At 42.2% G+C, this 20002-nt stretch overlaps 1 long non-coding RNA gene across 1 annotated transcript; it reads right to left on the bottom strand.

Moving 5' to 3' along the window:
- Positions 1-13203: 13203 nt before the first annotated feature.
- LOC145038870 (uncharacterized) lies at positions 13204-16139 on the bottom strand. The gene is made up of 3 exons (XR_013679607.1): positions 16020-16139; positions 15070-15132; positions 13204-13319 (listed from the first exon to the last, which is right to left on the bottom strand). It is a non-coding gene; the product is annotated as an uncharacterized LOC145038870 (long non-coding RNA).
- Between the last annotated feature and the right edge of the window lie 3863 nt (positions 16140-20002).

Here is a 20002-nt window from a genome sequence, read left to right as displayed (position 1 = left end):
TGAACAACTCGCCGAGTCTGTTCTTGATCTATGAAGATTGCCTTGGACTCGCCGAGTCAGGGCATTGACTCGCCGAGTCCTAACATGGGTGAGTTCAGCTCCCAACTCACCGAGTCACCCCCTGTGACTCATGGCTCAACTCGACACATGAAGAAGGGACCAAATCGGTGACTCGCGACCAGACTCGCTGAGTCACCTATGCGACTCGCCGAGTCGTCGCCATGCACTCCTTAAATATACCGATTTGCTCGATTCCAGTCCATGCCATTCATAGATCTGGACTTCTAGGACACGAATCACACGTAAAGTTTCCAACTTTACGTGTGGATATTCACCAAAATGGATTATAGGGCTCAAAATGTCTCAAAAGGGTAGATCTAGGGCTAACAAGCCTCATGGGGCCAAAAAGCTAATAGATCTGAGCTCCTGGAGCTCAATCTTGCATAGATCCAAAGGCCAAATGCCTTATTACGACATATTATGCACATACAAACTTGGGGAATTGACCAAGAAGGACCCAAATGAAGTTGTAAGCATAGAATCAAGGGGAAAACGGGTTATACCTCAAAGGAAATGTTGAAATAACACAAAGATGGCTGATCTCCTTCTCCTCTTCTTGATCTACTCCTCTTACTCCTCAAAACCTTCAAGAACACACCAAGAACACCTCAAACTCTCAAGGAAACAAGGGAAAACGATGTAGGGGGAGTTCTGGGGGTGAATGGGGACGAGTTGGGGCGGAATGAGAGTTTAAATAGGGTGCAAACCCTTGAAACTTAGGGTTTCATCCAGCAGCGGTGACTCGCCGAGTCCAGGATGTGGACTCGCCGAGTCGCCTACTTAAAACGTGTCCTGAGTCTCGTCCCTACTCGGCGAGTCGGACCCTATGACTCGCCGAGTCCAAGGTTAAATTAGGGCAATGCTCAAATAAAATTCACATACCGGAAACCAAGTGCTACAAATCTCCCCCACTTATTTTAGACTTCGTCCTCGAAGTCTGCTGCCTGGTCCTGAAACAGCTCGGGGTAGTGCTGTTGGGTTATAAGCATTCTAACACTCCTAAGTGTACATGCAACCCTAAATACCTTGGATCTATGTTTTCTCTATTATACATGCAAATATGAGCATCCAAGGTATTATCCTAATCTAGCATACAAAATAATGGATATAACAAGATAGAATACATACCTCTTTGATAGTGCTTGTCTTCATGAAGCTTGAGTGCTTAGTGCCTCAAGTGTGACACCTCAAATGGTTCACACAACACCAAATACACTTGGAATAACTTGAGAGAAACTAGAACACTTCATGAAATCGGTTAGCCCTCTCTAGAATAATCTAGTGACCGATTTTGGGAAGAATCATATCTTTATATAGTGTTACAATTAGGGTAAACCCTAATTGTCATGACTTTCCATTTCCTTGGATCCATGGGTTCAAATACACCATGGAGCATCCATGGAGCATCATATGGGTTTTGGCCCAACTAGATAATCCATGGAGCATTAGCCCACTATATAAGTATGGATGATTTACACAATCAATCCATATATTTAATTAGTCTTCTTTTGATCACTTAATTAATCCTAGATTAATTCTTGATCAATACTAATTAAATAATCTTATTATTCTTATTATTAATATACTAGAACTTATAATATATTAATAACCGTAAGTGTCTTATTTCTCTCATTATAGTCTATCCAAGTGCATGATGCCATGCAACCCAAATGGACCATGCCGGGTTGGGTCAAGTCTTACCAATTATAGTTATGGACTTAGACATTAATCCAACAGTCTCCCACTTGGATAAGTCTAAAACTATTATTGCGTATGACTTCAGGAACCAACTAGCAATCGTAGCTCTCAAAAGCTTCTGTCGAATTCTGACCTTGTAGATGAACTCTGATTTTTGTCAACGACTTGTCCATTAGATAAGGGATCATATATTCCTCCATTCTAGATATCATATGGACTGAGACATGGATTATAATCATTCTCTCTGTCCATTAGTTGTTTCCCGATTTCCGATTTATGACGACTGACTAATTGAACAAATCAAATCAGTCCTGGCCCGGCCGAGCACTTCCATTTGTTATCATCAAATCATCGAGGGGCCCACAGATATCGCTTTTATCCCGAAGGTAAAAGGAATGGATAAACTTCGACTCATATGGCTTGTTCTACTACTTGTTGAATCATACACAAAGACACGTTTTATAGCACCGAGTTACCAAATGCAGTTTCGTGCAATCAATGTACAACCAACTCATAGTAACAACTCATATCTCTAGGTTTGAAGAATATAAGATATTATCGTCTCATGATCACTCGTGATAAAATCCATGAAGTGATTCCAATGAGCGCGGGTTGAATCCAATACTCAGAACTTATGAGCACTCATGAGTGTTGTAGCCCTTTGTCCAACAACTTAGACCTCTACAAGCCAACCCATGACAGTCTTAATTCATATCTACTTCCAACATATGACCGACTGTGGATGGTTTGAATAACTTAGTCATTCCGGAAGAATAACCTAGTTTATTCGGGAAGTCAAAACATGCAAAGTGAAACACAATAATAATTGAATCCAATATGGTCTCAGAACTTATGAATATAAATAAAACTCCTTTTATTTATCACCATATGATTACACATTATTCATTGTATATTGTTTCAGCTATCAACATTATTCTTGAATTTAAAACAATAGTTGTCCCATGCTCCAAGCATGCACACTATGTTTTCTAAACAATAGTCATGCCATACACCAAGTATGCATAATATGTTTGACTATGATCTTTATTTTGTGAACTAGATCAGATGAACATAACTTCAATGATTCTCTTTTCATACTCCCAAATCCTTACTGCAAATGCAAGAATTCCAAATTCATGCCATTTACTGAAATCTGTTAGATTCTAAACTTATATGCATCGATCCTCTTGTAATGATTATGCACAAAGTCAGAAAGACTTAAAAAAAATCATTACAGAGCATTCCAAAGGAGATCAAGTCCTTGGAACCATCCTTCTTGCATTAAGTTTCCTTAATCTTACACAGATTGAAAATTCTAACTTTGAAACATTTCCAGATTCCATTTTGACTATCACTTCTGAACAAGAGTTGCCTCCTTACAGATTATGTCAATATGGTCCTTCCAGAATTATCACTACACTTCCAACTGTCCTTGAGCAACCAATCTTTGGTAAACCTTAGATTGTCCTCGACAATTGTTTAATCCTTTTAGTCATATCCAGTTCTAAACCTTTTCCCTTCTTAATGCCCTAGACATTTGGAAAATTTTAGAAAGGATGAATATAGCACATGTAATCGATCCTATATCCGAAGCATATGGGACACGATTCATGATGTCTCACATAAAGACTAAACCAGTCTTTTGCTATAACATTTCCATTTCTATTTGCCAAGTTCTCATAATTCAGATTATGAAAAGGGATGCCGTAATCATAATCGAATTTAAGAACGCAAATAATGGACCCATATACAAAATTTCCTTATGTTGAGCCATTCCAACATGAAATTCATATATATCCTTGACTAAATGATTAAAACCTCACGATCTAAGCTTATAGATTTGAGATGAAGTATAATTTCCTCTCCCTTAATTATAGCAAAACAACTTTTCCCAATTGAAACCTTTTGTTTTCTATAATTAACATTGCTAGCTTGCAATACTTATCGTAATTATCATGCTCCCACTAACATGATGATTATTAGCATAACACTTATGCTCCCACTAGCTTTGACATATACTCAGAAAGCTCGACTTCTAGAAATCAATACTTTATTGACTTTCTTACCAAAGTTCAGATTTCTGATACTAGATTGTTTTGATAAGACTTTATCAAAAACATACACCTTCCCTTAGATAGCTCATGGGTATGTCAAAACAATTTTAAGAACTATGAAAAGGGATGCCGTAATCATAGTCTTGATCGTTTTGACCTTTGCCATTTCTCACAAGTCCAAGTTAGTGTGCCGGTAAACCACACACGCTCCACTAACGACTTTGAGATCACAATTGCTATCTAGCTAAAATCTACTTAGTGGAAGTGTTTCCTCACCATCATTTTCATGAATCGGAGAGAAACCTTATGACACTTAGATTTAATGGTGTATGAGTTCCTACCCATATGAATTTGTCAAAACCATAATCACAAGACAAGGATAATGACAAATCCAAAACCATATGGATTGAACTCAATCTTAATTTCTTGCCACCTGGCAGCTCAAGGGCCTACCATTGCTTCCAAGTTGTTGTGCAACACATTGAGAACTCTAAGAACTCATATGCAAAGCCAACTTTAACTAGAATGGGCACAGAATATGTCAACACGATAGGTTATAAGCCTCAAGTCGTGTGCTAGTGAAGAACTTTAGGTTTCATTCTTGATTAGTTCTTGAGAATTTCAAGACCTTTAAGACTCCCACTGTCCTCTTGACCTATAAGACTTCCTTGTCAAACATCCAAGAGATAGTGCGGATTCTAATCAAGACAAACACTTCACACAATTGGCCTTAGTTGGTCTTTGTTTTATCCAAAACATCACAACTTACCAATTTCAAATGTACAAGAGTAGAAAACTTTTACTCTTACATTTGTCAAGTGTTTTTAAACCTTCTTTAAGACATGTCACTCAAATTACAATCTTGGAGTATGACTCTAAGACTTGTATTGAAACGAAGTATGACTCATCTTCTTGATTTAACCATTTCAACAATTTCAAGATCCCTTCTTCTTAGTCATAAGAATGCACTAAGACTTCCTTAGAGAACTAATTTTGATATGGTTTCTTAATCATTATGATGATCACAAAACTGATACTAAAGTACTCTCCCATCTTTTCAGATTTGAGAGACTTTTATCCTTCTGCCTAATTTGATTCTTCTTATTCGCTCTGCCATACGTTGGAACCTTTTCCAAAGTCTCAAAGTTATACTTACGCTTGTAAGTATAATCATATTTACTAAGCTTTAGTAAACTATGACGAATAGCCTTATATCTTTTGTGGTGGACTTAATCAATGCACATGACTATGTACTCGATCCCTTAGTCCATTACTTAACTCACACATCCATGTGAATAAGTAATTAGTCTTAATTTTTCCAATACTTGAAAGTTCTCATTCATCATGCTATACAACTTGCATGATTCCAAGTCCCGGTCCAATTGAGACTTTGGATGATGAGAATCTTTCCTTATTTGGTAAATTTAGACGTTACCACAAATGAAGGAATCAATTTCATATTTCCACTCTTGCTATTAATGGAATCATATAAGCAACAATTTTTTTTTCCTCAAATGCCATTGTAAGGATATTTTTTTTTTTAAAATAAATAAAATCAAAAATTTTTCTTTTATTTTAAAAACTATGCGGAAAAAACTTATCCTTACAATCCATATGAAAAACTTGTTGTTATCTATTCCTTAGCAATATCTCATAACTCCTAAGAATTAGCTCAAGAATCCGATTTTTCAAACTACGCGATAGAAATCCATCTATGCGATCAGATTCAACATATTCTTTCTTTAAGTTCCTTTACCTTTTCTTTGATTCTTAAAACATCACCATGTGACCCAGTCACATCATGTATCAGGAATCTCAGAATAGAAACTTAACAGAGTTAGATAGTGGACTTTACCTGAAGTAGAGTCAATCTTATTGACCTTAACATCCTTAGGTAAATTTGGCAGCTTCGCAACTAATGCCCCTTCCTTTGGCAATATAAACATATGGACCCTTTGATAATGGTACACGAGACTATCACAGACTTAGACTTTTCTCTTTACCATTTTGTTCAACCGAGTTGACTATGGTCGATCCCTTTCCATTGGGAAGAGAATGCTTTTTCTGTATTTCCTGTGTTACATTGTCAATGTCCATCAAGTTTCAGGAAGTCGATCTTAACAATAGATAAGATCATTAAGGGTCTTGTCATAGTCTATTTCATAGGTGTCCCAAAGGAACTCACTATGTGACTTAGAAAGTGATTGAACCACCAACTTTCTCAAGACTTTGACACCCAACTCTCCCGGCTTGTCAATATGTGACTACATCTCCAAGATGTGACCACACCAAGACCTTGCCTTGCCAATAGGGCTTGAGTGATCTTAAACTTTTCAAGAACTTGTGGGTTAGGGAGAATAATTGGAAGAGGAGAGAGAAGTATGATATCCATGGGACATCATCTTCATTTAGGAAAGCTTGTTTCAAGAGATTTGGGAAGATCATAAATGTCTAAACTAGACATGTTATGGGAGATATTCAAGATAGTTGATCTTTGAGTCCTTAATATGACACCCAATATGAAAATATTAAGGCTAGGACCCAACAAACTATTTTATAACTTAGAAGAGGTATGCCGTAATCCAAGCTATAAAACAATTTGAAGGTAGGTGAATGACGATTCACCAATTTCCACCAAGATAAACGAAATGTATTATTAGGTTTTAATTGGTTTTGAAACTCCTAGATCTTTTGAGATTCATTGAACTGTTCAATGGCATGTTTCAATCTCGAGTGTGCCCTTCAGGTTTTGTGACTGGGATGCCGAGGATCACAAAACAAGGTGTGAAGTAACCATGCAAATTACTGGGTACCCTTAAGTGTTTATCCCTCAATCGATGTGCCGGTTAACCACACACGCTCCATCGATACTATGATAAACATTAAGTTACCCTTCGCCTACCTTGTTAAATACGAGTTAGTGTGCCGGTTAACCACACACGCTCCACTAACCGACTTAAACAAAGTGCAAAGTGTAATTTCATGGATTAGCACCTTATTCACATTTTTCTAAGTAACTAAGATTGGGTATTATTAAAAGTTTAGTTACTTAGTATTTATCATTAATACTTTTAATGAAGGGAGAATTATAGTCATGTCAAACCCGTTCGGCTAACGACCCTCCACCAGTCAAGCGAGCGGTGGGTGAGAGTGAACACCCATTAAGTTGCCATTTTATAGGCAACAACCTTATACCCACCTTATAGACCGGCTTCGTGAATGAGGCGTACTAGCGGTAAGACCGACTTTACTCTTATACATATAAATATTATTAACTTATAATATTATAAAGTATAAGGGTTGAATTTTAACTTTTAAAATTCTAAGGGCTAACTTGGAATTAAAGTATTCATAAGAGAAAACTTTACAAATTCCAAAACTTGAGGGCAAGTTTTGAAACTATTCAAAACTAATTAATTCCATAACTTATGTATTTAAAGTAGTTTTAATCCAAGAACTCTTCAAGTTCCATAACTTGTGGACAAATTATGGAAGACTTTAAACTAATAAAGAATTAATCTTTTCTTTATTTTATAACTTATGGAATTAATTAAGGTTACATATTTTATTTATTTATTTATTAATGAAGTGACTCTTGAACCTCCATAACTTAAGGACAAGACTCTTCATCTTTTTTGTAACCTTTGCCAACTTTATGAGTTTTATGAGTCTTTAATGTGACTCTTCATGTAACTTAAGGATAAGTTACACAAACACATTTTATACTCAACTCTTAGATTAATTTGGATTGAAAACAACTTTTTTCACTCAACTTTTCTATTAATCTAAGCAACTCATAAGAACAAGATAATTCAAATCAAACTTTTTCATGTAATTAGTCTAACCTTTAAACTAATACAAAACATGAATCTATTGACAATTATCTTGAAAATGGATTAGCATGAACATTACCACATTAAAAAAAAGTTTATAAGTTCAAAACAACTTAGGGTAATGTTCCTAGTCCATTTCTAGCCAAAAACCTCGAAGATATGCTGTCTGGGGTCCAACTCGTCGAGTGCATGAACACAACTCGGCGAGTTGGATGCATTTTGCCTTGGACTCGTCGAGTCCCTTCATGGACTCGGCGAGTCAGCTGGGCTGACAGCATCAAAACTCGATTTTTCAGCTTCTATTGCAGGTATAACAAGAAAACAAGCCTAGGCTCTGATACCACTGTTGGGTTATGAGCATTCTAACACTCCTAAGTGTACATGCAACCCTAAATACCTTGGATCTATGTTTTCTCTATTATACATGCAAATATGAGCATCCAAGGTATTATCCTAATCTAGCATACAAAATAATGGATATAACAAGATAGAATACATACCTCTTTGATAGTGCTTGTCTTCATGAAGCTTGAGTGCTTAGTGCCTCAAGTGTGACACCTCAAATGGTTCACACAACACCAAATACACTTGGAATAACTTGAGAGAAACTAGAACACTTCATGAAATTGGTTAGCCCTCTCTAGAATAATCTAGTGACCGATTTTGGGAAGAATCATATCTTTATATAGTGTTACAATTAGGGTAAACCCTAATTGTCATGACTTTCCATTTCCTTGGATCCATGGGTTCAAATACACCATGGAGCATCCATGGAGCATCATATGGGTTTTGGCCCAACTAGATAATCCATGGAGCATTAGCCCACTATATAAGTATGGATGATTTACACAATCAATCCATATATTTAATTAGTCTTCTTTTGATCACTTAATTAATCCTAGATTAATTCTTGATCAATACTAATTAAATAATCTTATTATTCTTATTATTAATATACTAGAACTTATAATATATTAATAACCGTAAGTGTCTTATTTCTCTCATTATAGTCTATCCAAGTGCATGATGCCATGCAACCCAAATGGACCATGCCGGGTCGGGTCAAGTCTTACCAATTATAGTTATGGACTTAGACATTAATCCAACAAGTGCTCCATCATCTCGTCCATCGGTTCCCAAGTCCACTCTGAACCCTTGCGGTGCTGCCATTGCACCTTCGCTAGCTCCACCCTCTTGTTCCTTAAATCCTTCGACTTCCTGTCGAGGATTGCGACTGGGCGCTCAATGTAGTTCAGGCTGTCATCAACCTGAATATCCTCCAAAGGTACTACTGCAGAATCGTCCACTAGGCACTTCCGCAACTGCGAAACATGGAAAGTGCTGTGGATCTGTCTAAGCTCGGCTGGCAGATCCAGCCTATATGCTACCTTGCCCACCCGGGCTAAGACCCTGAACGGTCCGATGAATCGCGGGCCCAACTTGCCCCGCTTCCTGAATCGGATGACGCCTTTCCACGGCGACACCTTCAGGAGGACCATATCCCCGACCTGGAATTCTAAATCGGATCGACGCTTGTCGGCATAACTTTTCTGCCGACTCTGAGCAGTCTGAAGCCTGCTCCGGACCTGCTGGATCCTCTCAGTCGTCTTGAGCACCACTTCGGTGCTTCCCATGACTCTCTGGCCAACCTCACCCCAGCATATCGGGGTCCTACACCTCCGTCCGTACAACATCTCGAAGGGAGGGCAGTCGATACTCGCGTGATAGCTGTTGTTGTAGGAGAACTCAGCCAAAGGAAGATAGGTATCCCAGCTACCACTGAAATCCAGAACACACGCCCGCAGCATGTCCTCCAAAGTCTGGATGGTCTGCTCACTCTGACCATCTGTCTGCGGGTGAAAGGCGGTGCTGAAATGCAGACGAGTGCCTAACTCGTCATGGAATCTCTTCCAAAACCTGGAAGTAAAATGCACATCCCTGTCCGAGATCACCGATACTGGCACCCCATGTCGGGCCACAATTTCCCTGATATAGATGTCGGCCAATTTCTCGGCCGATATGCTCTCCTGAATCGGAATAAAGTGAGCACTCTTGGTCAATCTATCCACGATGACCCAAATCGAATCCACTCCACGTGCGGTCCTGGGAAGCTTCGTGATAAAATCCATCGTGATATCTTCCCATTTCCACAGTGGAATATCCAACGGCTGCATCTTGCCATGCGGTCTCTGATGTTCGGCCTTGACCTTCCTGCAGGTCAAACATCGCTCGACATACCATGCTACATCCCGCTTCATGCAGGGCCACCAATAGTCTAGACGAAGATCCCTATACATCTTCGTCGCCCCGGGATGAATAGAGAATCGGGACTTGTGCGCCTCCTCCATCAAAATCTGGCGCACGCCTCCGTGATACGGCACCCACACCCTATGGTGTAGTGTCAATAACCCTCGGCTATCATAATCGAAGGAGGAAGCCTGACCTACTACACGCTCGCTTTTCCGATGCTCCTCCTTGATAGCCTCCTGTTGAGCCTCCCGAATCTGCTCCAACAGGGGAGTCACCACAGTCATCCTCAAACAAGCGTCCCTGATCGGCGCCGTCTTGCGACTAGGCGCATCGGCCACCACATTGGCCTTCCCCGGGTGGTAAAGGATCTCGCAATCATAATCCTTCACCACATCCAACCACCGACGCTGCCTCATGTTCAGATTCGGCTGATCCATGAGGTACCTCAAGCTCTTATGGTCCGTGTAGATGGTAAACCGAACCCCATAGAGGTAATGTCTCCAAATCTTGAGGGCAAATACCACCGCCCCCAATTCCAAATCGTGCGTCGGGTAGTTCGCCTCGTGAGGCTTGAGCTGCCTCGAAGCGTAAGCAATGACATGCCCCCTTTGCATCAGCACCGCGCCCAACCTAGAAATGGACGCATCACAATAAACCACGAAATCCTCTACGCCCTCTGGCAGGGCTAAGATCGGCGCCTCACACAATCTCTGTCTCAGCATCTCAAATGCAGCCTGCTGCTCGGGTCCCCACCGAAAGACCACGACTTTCTTCGTCAGCCGCGTCAGGGGCACGGCTATCTTGGAGAAATCCTGGATAAATCTCCGATAGTAGCCTGCCAATCCCAGGAAGCTCCGAATCTCAGATGGAGACTTCGGAACCTCCCATCTCATCACGGCCTCGACCTTGGCCGGATCGACCAGAATCCCGTTCTGGTTGACGAGGTGTCCCAGAAATTGCACCTCGCACAACCAAAACTCACACTTGGAGAACTTGGCATACAAGTTCTCCCTCCTCAGGGTCTCTAACACCTCTCTCAAATGCTCCTCATGTTCCTCCCGGGTCTTGGAATAAACCAAGATATCATCGATAAAGACTATCACAGACCGGTCCAGCATCGGTCTGCATACACGGTTCATGAGGTCCATGAACGCGGCAGGAGCATTGGTGAGCCCAAACGGCATCACCACGAACTCGTAATGGCCATAGCGCGTCCGAAACGCGGTCTTCTGCATATCTTCCTCCCTGACCCTCATCTGATGATAACCCGAACGCAAATCAATCTTGGAGAACCAAGATGCGCCCTGAAGCTGGTCAAAGAGGTCATCAATCCTCGGAAGCGGGTAACGGTTCTTCACCGTTACCTTGTTCAGCTCCCGATAATCTATACACATCCGATGCGACCCATCCTTCTTCTTCACAAACAGAATCGGGGCTCCCCAGGGCGAACTGCTCGGCCGAATAAATCCCTTGTCCAGCAGCTCCTGCAGCTGCGTAGACAACTCCTGCATCTCGAGAGGAGCCAACCGATACGGTGCTTTGGCTATCGGAGCCGCACCGGGAATGAGGTCAATCCTGAACTCCACCTGTCGCTCCGGAGGTATCCCAGGTAGTTCCTCCGGGAAAACATCAGCAAAATCTCGAACCACCGGGACCTCGCTCACGGTCGCCTTACCCGCCTCCCGGGTGTCCATCACGTACGCGACATAACCCGCGCATCCCTGCTGAAGGTAGCGCCTGGCCCTCGCTGCTGAACATACAGTGGGTCCACACTGCGGCCGCTCTCCATGAATCACTAACTCTCCCCTGCTTGGGGTCCTGACTCGCACTAGCTGCTGTGCGCAATCTATCACTGCCCCATTAGGGCTCAACCAATCCATACCAATAATCACCTTGTTCCCACGCAATGGAATGGGAACCAAGTCTACCAGGTAACACTCCTCAAACAGCCGCAGAACACAATCTCGAAACACCATCGATGCTCCCACCGATCGATCGTCAGCAATCTCTACCTCTAACGGGCAATCTAACTCGCCTGAAGTCTCATGAAATCTCTTGCTAAGAGCAAGAGAAACGAACGATCGAGATGCACCCGAGTCGAACAATACCTGAACCGGGATGCCGTTCACATGGAACGATCCTAATACACATGTATCCACACGGAGCACATATCAATATCATAACAACGAAAAATAAAAGATAGAAGGAAGGAATCATACCCGTCACCACATCGGGCGCGGCGCGTGCCTCCTCGGCAGTCAACTGAAATGCCCGACTCCTCACCACTGGAGCCTCTGCCTTGCCCTGACGGCCATCCGTGATCCGCAGGGTCGCTGGAGCTGGCGCCTTCACTGGCGCTGAAGCTGTCAACATGGGGCAATTGGCCTTCTTGTGGCCCCTCTGGTTGCAGTGGAAACACAGCAACTCCGATGTCTGAATAACTGTCGCAGGAGCAGTGCAATCCCTGCTGATATGCCCAAACTTGCCGCACTTGTAGCAGCCTGACGATCCCATCCTGCACGCCCCCTCGTGCGGCCTGCCGCACCTCCTGCAGCGGCTCAGTCCCGACTGGCCTTTTGGCCTCCCATCTGATCCCTTGGGCTTCTTCCCTGAAGCCCTTGATGCCTGACCATCCTCAAGTTTCCGTTTCCGGATGTGCTCCAAATCTATCTCTCTCTCCCTAGCCCTGGCAATCATGGAGTCCAGGGTAGGGCAAGCCGAAAAGCTAACATGCTCCCGAATGTCAGCTCGTAGCATATCATGGTAACGAGTCCTCCTCATATCCTCGTCGCCTGCATACTGGGGCACCAATAAAGCCCTCTCCCGAAACTTGGCGGTGATCTCCGCCACGGTCTCTGTCGTCTGCCTCATGTCTAGAAACTCCCTGGCCAGCTGCTGAAGCTCGACCGCTGGCGCAAACTCTGCCCTAAACCTAGCCACAAAGTCCGACCAGGTCATTTCCTCGATAGCCGAGGCTCCCAACGAGTCACCCACTGACTCCCACCAATCTCGGGCCCGGTCCCGCAAACACCCTGCTGCGTACCTCACCTTCGACCCCTCGGGGCAGAAGCTGGTCAACTGGGCGGACTCAATATCCGCAATCCACCGCCTGGCGACAATGGGGTCCTTCACCCCATGGAAATCCGGCGCACCACTGCCCCTGAAGTCCTTGAAGGACAGTGTGCGAGATCCTGACTGGCTAGAGGCCAAGTCGCTCCTGAATGCCCGTAGGCGATCCTCCATCAACTCCACGATCCCTTCCTTGATCGACCCAAAGATGATGGGGGTCGACTCAAGGATGCCCCTAGTGATCTCCGACGTGATGAACTCACGTAGCCTCTCCTCAATCGGCTCGGTGCCAGATCCCGAACCTGACCCCTCTCCTGACCCGCCATCTGTCGGTCTCGGTCGAAGTACCACCATTCTGCAAAACATCATAATAATCATTAGTGGTACTGCTACTTTCTGAGGGACCTCAACTACTTACAGGTTCCTTGGTCTCGTCTTGGCCTTCCTCGGCTCGGGTACGGATCCTCTGCTTTCAGTAGTACGGGCCCATACTACCTTCCACATCTATCCGTACCTTCTCCGAGGAATTCCTCGACTCCACCAACTCCCCTTTACTACTGCTACTCTCTGTTATTCTCATCCTAGGCTTGCCCTAGGGAAAACTCAAGTTCAACACAACTGGTCCTCAGCTGCTGTAGGTCTCCTCATAATGCCAGTTAGCCACCACCTAAACACCATCACATGTGATGAGGATTAGATAATCCTTCAAGTAAAAGATCCGTCCCTACAACGGTTGGACTCAAACAAGAGCTGCGCAATAGGGCCAGTTCCAACACTTTGGGATTATTCAACCCTGATTACATGTGGTGTGACGTGTTTACCTAGTGGCTCACTCCCATTACTCAGAATCCCACCAAGCACGAAGCAAGCAACATTCGGATAAGGAAAAACAGACTCAAGCCAAAACTGTTCTTAGAACAAGAAACGACACTTAACATAGGATGCTAAGCTCATACTATCAGGCATAACCTAAACAGGCTATCCTACTGCTGTCTACTCAATTCTAGCATGCAATATTCAATAAGCTGTAGCAAATAAACAGGCACATAAGGCATCACTCCTAGATCCTTAGCCTATTCTAGCATGCAATATTCATAAAGCTGATAAACATAACATAAACTTGTATGGGTACTATGGGGAATACTTACTTGAGCTCGGCCGGTCGCGCACGTCACACACTTTGCTCTTTCTTATGACTCTTTTCCGGGTTTTAAAGAACAATTTCTTTTGGAAAATTTTTCAATCCCTCGATTTGAGTCCAAACACTCCCGAAGGTGTGTCCGAATCCCTCAAACCAGGACTCTGATACCAACTTGTAACGACCCAATTTTTACGTCCGAAAATTTCATTTTTAAGGTATTACTTTAGAAAACATTAATAAATAAAAACATTGTTTGTTCACACCATAACACATTGCAACCATGTTCTAAAAAGCCAAACCGTACATCCCATCAAATATCAGAGTACAATCCCAGTAAATCTCATGAATGCGGAAACCGAAGAGTGTGTGTATAACGTGTCGCTACCGCGTCGGCTCCTTCCCCTTCGATGCAGAGGTACCTGAAAACAAAATTGTAAACGTAAGCACAAAGCTTAGTGAGTTCCCCCAACGTACCGCATACCATACAAACACATAACATACGTACTGCCAGGCTATTCTGGGGTGCCTGACTACCCGGTACGGCCATTCTGGGGTGCCGACCTACCCATACGACCATTCTAGGGTGCCGTCTTACCCGTGTCAAGCCATTCTAGGGTACTGACTACCCATGTCAAGCCATTCTGGGGTGCTGACTACCCATCGGTCCTAACAACCGATCCTCGGGGACTATTTCACCCCCTACTACTACGATCACATGTAACATAACAAGCCAGCATGCATACATATCATCACGTACTGTCAGACGTATCTGGGGTGTCTGACTACCCTTCGGTCCTAACAACCAAACTCTACTACTATCACATACAACATATCATGCTAGCATATAACATGTCAGGTAATAGCAAACTTAGATGATATCACAAAGACAATCATCTATCATACATCTCCTACTGGTGGGTCGGCATTGTGGCCTTAGACCCACTGCTACTGGAAGGTAACTCACCTCAAAGTAGCTGCTGAACTGATCGGGAACTAACTGACTGCTGCTGCTCCGGGAGTCCTCCGGCTGCAATTCCCACAACATACTCAATCAATCACTGCTAACTGTCCTTTAGGTAAAATGACCATTTTACCCCTGGTTTAGCTCTAAGCCAATGTTAGGGTCAACTTTTAGTTGACCCGACTCGCCGAGTGGATCACCACTCGCCGAGTCCCTAGCAAACCAATGTCCTGGGTCCCTGGTTCTACTCGTCGAGTCGGGCTATGACTCGACGAGTTCACCTTCAAACTGTCATTCAACTCCTTCATCCTACTCGCCGAGTTGTATGAACAACTCGTCGAGTTCATCTTCATCCGATGAACACTTTATGCTAAGACTCGCCGAGTTGTATGAACAACTCGCCGAGTCTGTTCTTGATCTATGAAGATTGCCTTGGACTCGCCGAGTCAGGGCATTGACTCGCCGAGTCCTAACATGGGTGAGTTCAGCTCCCAACTCACCGAGTCACCCCCTGTGACTCATGGCTCAACTCGACACATGAAGAAGGGACCAAATCGGTGACTCGCGACCAGACTCGCTGAGTCACCTATGCGACTCGCCGAGTCGTCGCCATGCACTCCTTAAATATACCGATTTGCTCGATTCCAGTCCATGCCATTCATAGATCTGGACTTCTAGGACACGAATCACACGTAAAGTTTCCAACTTTACATGTGGATATTCACCAAAATGGATTATAGGGCTCAAAATGTCTCAAAAGGGTAGATCTAGGGCTAACAAGCCTCATGGGGCCAAAAAGCTAACAGATCTGAGCTCCTGGAGCTCAATCTTGCATAGATCCAAAGGCCAAACGCCTTATTACGACATATTATGCACATACAAACTTGGGGAATTGACCAAGAAGGACCCAAATGAAGTTCTAAGCATAGAATCAAGGGGAAAACGGGTTATACCTCAAAGGAAATGTTGAAATAACACAAAGATGGCTGATCTCCTTCTCCTCTTCTTGATCTACTCCTCTTACTCCTCAAAACCTTCAAGAACACACCAAGAACACCTCAAACTCTCAAGGAAACAAGGGAAAACGATGTAGGGGGAGTTCTGGGGGTGAATGGGGACGAGTTGGGGCGGAATGAGAGTTTAAATAGGGTGCAAACCCTTGAAACTTAGGGTTTCATCCAGCAGCGGTGACTCGCCGAGTCCAGGATGTGGACTCGCCGAGTCGCCTACTTAAAACGTGTCCTGAGTCTCGTCCCTACTCGGCGAGTCGGACCCTATGACTCGCCGAGTCCAAGGTTAAATTAGGGCAATGCTCAAATAATATTCACATACCGGAAACCAAGTGCTACAAATTATTTAACTAAGGAGAAATAGTGGGTATGTAAGGTAAGGAGAGGGATGTGAAGTTGGTGTGTGTTTATTTAAATAAATTAAAAATCAAAGGCAAAATGGCTTTTTTAGGTAAGATAGGGACCAAACTTGTAACAAAAAGAAACTATAAGGACGTTCCGAGTTAAAAAAAAATTAAGGACCAAACGTACAAGTTGTGCTAAATCATAGAGACCATTTTTATAATTTTCTCTTCTTTTTATCACAACATTGTTTTCTTTTTTGTTATTAAAACATGTGTTTATGGAAGGTTGTAATGTTCGATCTAACTTCTATTTAAAAGAATTTTTCTTGCCTCTATTACTTTATTTGGGTATAATATTATACTTTAATATATTATTACGATGTAAGGCTTTCGACCCTTCTTATTCTTAAATCTTGATTCCATCCATCTTATTCTTAAATCCTAACTCTGTCCCTGGTTGTGGAGTACAGATTCAACGCCAAAGAAGTAATTTCTTTTGTGCCTAACGTGTATCCAATTTTAGAGTCCAAATTGTGCACCTGATAGTTTTATTGTCAAAATCAAATAGTTGACTATAAATCTCGATGTAATTGTAAACATTATTACAAAATTAATAAGCTTTTCTATTTCATTTGTGGCCATAGAATAAATACCTTAAGCTTGTGAACGAGAAAAATCATTGTGTGTGCTTTATATTATTTCGCACTTTAACAGTCAAAACCCTAAAGAAGAAAACCTTGTATTTGGGGATTTTTTTTAACATCTAGACTTCAACTAAAACAAATAAAAGTTGGAATTACATGGTACAATACAATGGGTTTTCAACCCAAAAGTTCCAAATCAAATCCCTACCCCATTTGGCTCTACTCCTAATCCGTAAAAAGGCCAAAGCCTTGACATCATGAGCTAAAGCTAACGGACTCTTGACCTTAGTATTGGTGTTGAAGATCACGTCATTCCTATAATTCCATATAATCCATAAAAATGCTCTAGATATCACTTCTAAGGTGTCTAAATACCTACTTCCCACTTTTACAGTAGCATTTACCCCCAACACGTCTTCTAAAGAGTTCGTTGAGGTAGGAAAATCATTCCAACAAGTGTGTATATGCCCATGAATCTCCAGTGTCTTGGAACAGTTCTTGAATATGTATACCTCGTTCTCTTCAAAAGCATTGCATAAAGGACAGAAGGTGTTAGGAATGTTTACTCCTCTCCGTGCAAGGTTTAATTTGGTGGACAATCTGCCAAGTCTCACCCGCCATATAAAGATATTTATTTTCCCTGGAACCACCTTGGACCAAATGGTTGGCAAGTCTGTACTCTTCAGTTGTTGAATGTCGATTTCCTTTCTTAGAGTAGACACTATATACTTCCCTCCTTCATTAAGACTCCATCCCCAATTATTTGTGATAGTAGTACCTCCTGTGTCAACATTCCTATAAAAAGGATTATTTAAATCTAAGTTGTATTGTTCTAAATCGATGTTGATTTTGCTAATTCTTCCCCAAACCGTGTTCCTGATAGAACGAGAAATTGACACAACCAGACCACCATGAACCCCATATATGGTAGTGATAACATTTTTCCAGATCGAATTTGTGTTGTCTATAAACCTCCACTGCCATTTCGAAAGAAGTGCAAGATTGAAAGCTCTTAAGCTCCCAATTCCCAAGCCTCCATGATCTTTGGAGTTCATCGTTTTCCCCCATGCAATCCACGTTATATCCTTGTTACCCGGAGCATTTCCCCTAAGGAATGCATTACGGATACTTTCAAGTTTAACAATAACGCTTTTTGGAACTTTATAAATGGAGAATAGGTAGGACCCAAGGCTACCAAGAACGAACCTAACAAGCGTCAATCGACCACCAATAGAGAGAGTTCTAGCTTTCCACGTTGAAAGTTTATTGTTAAATTTATCCACAAGAGGGATCTATGTGTTAACTCTACTCGGGTTTCCACCCACCAGCAAGCTGAGGTAAGAGAATGGAAGCTTACATACAAGACACTTGTACCACCTTGCCATGGAAGATACCTCCCTATACGGGACACCAATACCCAATAACTTGCTTTTATGTAAGTTAACTTTTAGGCCGGAGGCTAAGTGGAAACAAGTGAGGATTCTTTTTAGGTTTTTAGCATTATTCCTAGACCATTTTCCCAAGAAGATTGCATCATCGGCATACTGGAAAAGGGATATAGTAGGTCCAGAATTAGGCATAGCAATCCCCTCAAAGATACCATTGTTGGTAGCCTCATCTAAAGCCACTTTGAGACCCTCAGCAGCGATGATGTAAAGAAACTGGGAAAGAGGATCTCCTTGTCTCACACCTTTTTCCATGAAGAACTACTTGGTAGGGGATCCGTTGACAAGAATAGAGACCCTAAACGAGGAGAGAATGGACCTTATCCAAGTTCTCCATGTGACCCCAAAACCCATTTGACCCATGATGTCATCCAAGTAACTCCAACTAATCGAGTTGAATGCTTTATCGAAGTCAACCTTAAGAATTAAAGATTTTTTCTTCCTTTTTTTAACCCATGAGATAATTTCATTGACCACCAAAGGACCATCCAAAATGTTCCTACCACTAACATAAGTTGATTATTCACTACTCACAACGGAACCAATAACTTTTTAAAGTCTACCAGCAAGCGTCTTGGATATGAATTTTGTGATGCGCCCAATAAGATTTATTGGTCTATATTTAGTGAGATTTAGAGGATCAATTGTTTTAGGGACAAGAGAGATGAAGGAGATGTTGCTCCCCAGATTAAGGATCTTGTGATGCTCAAAGTACTTAACCATTTCCACAACATCCCTCCCAATAATGTCCCAAAACCTCTTGATGAACTTGAACAAGAACCCATCAAGACCCAGACATTTGTCATTACCACAACCCCACACAGCCTCTTTGATCTCCTCCGTAGTGAACTGAGCTTCTAGGAAGTTCCTGTCATGATCCTCTAAGGTACGAAACTTAGAGCTAATGAATCGAGGTCTACTGGTGGCTTTTTCTTTGAACTTGTCTTTGAAGAAATTAAAGACCTCATTTTTTATAATGCCTGGATTTATGTTCCACACCCCGTTAATATTTAAGTCATTTATACGCGAGCTTTTAATACTCATATTCACTAACCCATGGAAAAAACTTGAATTTTCATCACCTTCAAGAACCCATTTGCACCTCGTCTTTTGTCTTAAATCAAGCACTTTTTTATTTTGTATGTCATGATTTTTTAAAATAGTGTCTTATCATTCTTTTATGGAGGCTTCATCAAGGTCAATGACTTCGGCTAACACATCCAAAGCCACTACTTTGGTTTTAAGAGATTTCACTTCTTCATCCTTCTTTTTGTTAATATCTAGACGCCAAGCTTTTATATTTTTTTTAAGGATTCTCAACTTCCGGGATAACCTTTCAATCTTTGAGAATACCGTTAAGCATCTAGTATTTACAAACCAAGAATCCTTAACCACGTCCCCTGGACCCTCGTCTAAGAACCAAGAAGAGAAGAATCGGAAAGGCATCCCTCACATGTAAAAACAAAGAAAAAAACCAACAAAATTCTATGAAC

Source organism: Lactuca saligna, chromosome 4, assembly GCF_052625555.1.
Source record: "Lactuca saligna cultivar CGN05327 chromosome 4, ASM5262555v1, whole genome shotgun sequence".
Lineage (NCBI taxonomy): Eukaryota > Viridiplantae > Streptophyta > Magnoliopsida > Asterales > Asteraceae > Lactuca > Lactuca saligna.
Note: the sequence above shows the minus strand (reverse complement) of the source record. Positions and strands in the feature narration are given on the sequence as shown.